This window comes from Oncorhynchus mykiss, chromosome 23, assembly GCF_013265735.2.
Source record: "Oncorhynchus mykiss isolate Arlee chromosome 23, USDA_OmykA_1.1, whole genome shotgun sequence".
Lineage (NCBI taxonomy): Eukaryota > Metazoa > Chordata > Actinopteri > Salmoniformes > Salmonidae > Oncorhynchus > Oncorhynchus mykiss.
The window spans coordinates 3,442,886-3,447,885 of NC_048587.1; the positions used below are offsets into that span (position 1 = coordinate 3,442,886).

Here is a 5,000-nt window from a genome sequence, read left to right on the forward strand (position 1 = left end):
GCAAACACACTGCACACTGCTCTAACCCATCTGGACAAGAGGAATACCTATGTGAGAATGCTGTTCATCGACTACAGATCAGCATTTAACACCATAGTACCCTCCAAACTCGTCATCAAGCTCTAGACCCTGGGTCTCGACCCCGCCCTGTGCAACTGGGTCCTGGACTTTCTGATGGGCCAACCCCAGGTGATGAGGGTAGGTAACAACATCTCCACCCCGCTGATCCTCAACACTGGAGCCACACAAGGGTGCATTCTGAGCCCTCTGCTGTACTCCCTGTTCACCCATGACTGCATGGCCATGCACGCCTCCAACTCAATCATCAAGTTTGCAGACGACACTACAGTGGTAGGCTTGGTTACCAACAACGACAAGACGGCCTACAGGGGAGAGGTGAGGGCCTCCTGGAAAATAACCTCACACTCAACATAACAAAGGAGATGATCGTGGACTTCAGAAAACAGCAGAGGGAACACCCCCCTATCCACATCGACGGGACAGTAGTGGAGAGGGTAGAACGTTTTAAGTTCCTCGGCGTACACATCACAGACAAACTGAAATGGTCCACCCACACAGACAGCATTGTGAAGAAGGCGCCTCTTCAACCTCAGGAGGCTGAAGAAATTTGGCTTGTCACCAAAAACCCTCACAAACCTTTACAGATGCTCAATCAAGAGCATCCTGTCCGGCTGTATCACCGCCTGGTACGGCAACTGCTCCGCCCACAACCGTAAGGCTCTCCAGAGGGTAGTGAGGTCTGCACAACGCATCACCGGGGGAAAACTACCTGCCCTCCAGGACACCTACACCACCCGATGTCACAGGAAGGCCATAAAGATCATCAAGGACAACAACCACCCGAGCCACTGCCTGTTCACCCCGCTATCATCCAGAAGGCGAGGTCAGTACAGGTGCAAATCAAATCAAATCAAATTTTATTTGTCACATACACATGGTTAGCAGATGTTAATGCGAGTGTAGCGAAATGCTTGTGCTTCTAGTTCCGACAATGCAGTAATAACAAGTAATCTAACTAACAATTCCAAAACTACTGTCTTGTACACAGTGTAAGGGGATAAAGAATATGTACATAAGGATATATGAATGAGTGATGGTACAGAGCAGCATAGGCAAGATACAGTAGATGGTATCGGGTACAGTATGTACAAATGAGATGAGTATGTAAACAAAGTGGCATAGTATAGTATAAAGTGGCTAGTGATACATGTATTACATAAGGATACCGTCGATGATATAGAGTACAGTATATACGTATGCATATGAGATGAATAATGTAGGGTAAGTAACATTTATATAAGGTAGCATTGTTTAAAGTGGCTAGTGATATATTTACATCATTTCCCATCAATTCCCATTATTAAAGTGGCTGGAGTTGAGTCAGTGTCAGTGTGTTGGCAGCAGCCACTCAGTGTTAGTGGTGGCTGTTTAACAGTCTGATGGCCTTGAGATAGAAGCTGTTTTTCAGTCTCTCGGTCCCAGCTTTGATGCACCTGTACTGACCTCGCCTTCTGGATGATAGCGGGGTGAACAGGCAGTGGCTCGGGTGGTTGATGTCCTTGATGATCTTTATGGCCTTCCTGTGACATCGGGTGGTGTAGGTGTCCTGGAGGGCAGGTAGTTTGCCCCCGGTGATGCGTTGTGCAGACCTCACTACCCTCTGGAGAGCCTTACGGTTGAGGGCGGTGCAGTTGCCATACCAGGCGGTGATACAGCCCGCCAGGATGCTCTCGATTGTGCATCTGTAGAAGTTTGTGAGTGCTTTTGGTGACAAGCCGAATTTCTTCAGCCTCCTGAGGTTGAAGAGGCGCTGCTGCGCCTTCTTCACGATGCTGTCTGTGTGAGTGGACCAATTCAGTTTGTCTGTGATGTGTATGCCGAGGAACTTAAAACTTGCTACCCTCTCCACTACTGTTCCATCGATGTGGATAGGGGGGTGTTCCCTTTGCTGTTTCCTGAAGTCCACAATCATCTCCTTAGTTTTGTTGACGTTGAGTGTGAGGTTGTTTTCCTGACACCACACTCCGAGGGCCCTCACCTCCTCCCTGTAGGCCGTCTCATCGTTGTTGGTAATCAAGCCTACCACTGTTGTGTCGTCCGCAAACTTGATGATTGAGTTGGAGGCGTGCGTGGCCACGCAGTCGTGGGTGAACAGGGAGTACAGGAGAGGGCTCAGAACGCAACCTTGTGGGGCCCCAGTGTTGAGGATCAGCGGGGAGGAGATGTTGTTGCCTACCCTCACCACCTGGGGGCGGCCCGTCAGGAAGTCCAGTACCCAGTTGCACAGGGCGGGGTCGAGACCCAGGGTCTCGAGCTTGATGACGAGCTTGGAGGGTACTATGGTGTTGAATGCCGAGCTGTAGTCGATGAACAGCATTCTCACATAGGTATTCCTCTTGTCCAGATGGGTTAGGGCAGTGTGCAGTGTGGTTGAGATTGCATCGTCTGTGGACCTATTTGGGCGGTAAGCAAATTGGAGTGGGTCTAGGGTGTCAGGTAGGGTGGAGGTGATATGGTCCTTGACTAGTCTCTCAAAGCACTTCATGATGACGGATGTGAGATATAAAGATATAAAACTGTATTTTTTTGTGAAGAATCAACAACAAGTGGGACACAATCATGAAGTGGAACGACATTTATTGGATATTTCAAACTTCTTTTTTTATCAAAAACTGAAAAATTGGGCGTGCAAAATGATTCAGCCCCTTTACTTTCAGTGCAGCAAACTCTCTACAGAAGTTCAGTGAGGATCTCTGAATGATCCAATGTTGACCTAAATGACTAATGATGATAAATACAATCCACCTGTGTGTAATCAAGTCTCCGTATAAATGCACCTGCACTGTGATAGTCTCAGAGGTCCGTTAAAAGCTCAGAGAGCATCATGAAGAACAAGGAACACACCAGGCAGGTCCGAGATACTGTTGTGAAGAAGTTTAAAGACGGATTTGGATACAAAAAGATTTCCCAAGCTTTAAACATCCCAAGGAGCACTGTGCAAGCGATAATATTGAAATGGAAGGAGTATCAGACCACTGCAAATCTACCAAGACCTGGCCGTCCTTCTAAACCTTCAGCTCATACAAGGAGAAGACTGATCAGAGATGCAGCCAAGAGGCCCATGATCACTCTGGATGAACTGCAGAGATCTACAGCTGAGGTGGGAGACTCTGTCCATAGGACAACAATCAGTCAGTCGTATATTGCACAAATCTGGCCTTTATGGAAGAGTGGCAAGAAGAAAGCCAATTCTTAAAGATATCCATAAAAAGTGTCGTTTAACGTTTGCCACAAGCCACCTGGGAGACACACCAAACATGTGGAAGAAGGTGCTCTGGTCAGATGAAACCAAAATTGAACTTTTTGGCAACAATGCAAAACGTTATGTTTGGCGTAAAAGCAACACAGCTCATCACCCTGAACACACCATCCCCACTGTCAAACATGGTGGTGGCAGCATCATGGTTTGGGCCTGCTTTTCTTCAGCAGGGACAGGGAAGATGGTTAAAATTGATGGGAAGATGGATGGAGCCAAATACAGGACCATTCTGGAAGAAAACCTGATGGAGTCTGCAAAAGACCTGAGACTGGGACGGAGATTTGTCTTCCAACAAGACAATGATCCAAAACATAAAGCAAAATCTACAATGGAATGGTTCTTCAAAAATAAACATATCCAGGTGTTAGAATGGCCAAGTCCAAGTCCAGACCTGAATCCAATCGAGAATCTGTGGAAAGAACTGAAAACTGCTGTTCACAAATGCTCTCCATCCAACCTCACTGAGCTCGAGCTGTTTTGCAAGGAGGAATGGGAAAAATGTTCAGTCTCTCGATGTGCAAAACTGATAGAGACATACCCCAAGCGACTTACAGCTGTAATCGCAGCAAAAGGTGGCGCTACAAAGTATTAACTTAAGGGGGCTGAATAATTTTGCACGCCCAATTTTTCAGTTTTTGATTTGTTAAAAAAGTTTTAAATATCCAATAAATGTCGTTCCACTTCATGATTGTGTCCCACTTGTTGTTGATTCTTCACAAAAAAATACAGTTTTATATCTTTATGTTTGAAGCCTGAAATGTGGCAAAAGGTCGCAAAGTTCAAGGGGGCCGAATACTTTCGCAAGGCACTGTATATACTGTACTCTATACCATCTACTGCATCTTGACATCTTGATGTAATGTATCACTAACCACATTAAACTATGCCACTTTTATATGTTTACATACCAGCGTCTGTTATAGGGGGAGCGTCTGTTATAGGGGCAGTGTCTGTTATAGGGGGAGCGTCTGTTACAGGGGGAGCGTCTGTTATAGGGGGAGCGTCTGTTATAGGGGGAGCGTCTGTTACAGGGGGAGCGTCTGTTACAGGGGGAGCGTCTGTTATAGGGGGAGCGTCTGTTACAGGGGGAGCGTCTGTTATAGGGGGAGCGTCTGTTACAGGGGGAGCGTCTGTTATAGGGGGAGCGTCTGTTACAGGGGGAGCGTCTGTTACAGGGGGAGCGTCTGTTATAGGGGGAGCGTCTGTTACAGGGGGAGCGTCTGTTACAGGGGGAGCGTCTGTTATAGGGGGAGCGTCTGTTACAGGGGGAGCGTCTGTTACAGGGGGAGCGTCTGTTATAGGGGGAGCGTCTGTTATAGGGGGAGCGTCTGTTACAGGGGGAGCGTCTGTTACAGGGGGAGCGTCTGTTATAGGGGGAGCGTCTGTTACAGGGGGAGCGTCTGTTACAGGGGGAGCGTCTGTTACAGGGGGAGCGTCTGTTACAGGGGGAGCGTCTGTTACAGGGGGAGCGTCTGTTACAGGGGTAGCGTCTGTTATAGGGGCAGCGTCTGTTATAGGGGGAGCGTCTGTTATAGGGGGAGCGTCTGTTACAGGGGGAGCGTCTGTTATAGGGGGAGCGTCTGTTATAGGGGGAGCGTCTGTTATAGGGGGAGCGTCTGTTACAGGGGGAGCGTCTGTTATAGGGGGAGCGTCTGTTATA

At 48.0% G+C, this 5,000-nt stretch overlaps 1 protein-coding gene across 1 annotated transcript in view; it reads right to left on the reverse strand.

Moving 5' to 3' along the window:
- LOC110514665 (EH domain-binding protein 1-like) overlaps positions 1-5,000 on the reverse strand; it is a gene marked incomplete at its 3' end in the record, with an annotated part of 194,972 nt that overhangs the window by 117,846 nt on the left and 72,126 nt on the right. The gene's annotated exons all lie outside the window — the stretch shown is intronic.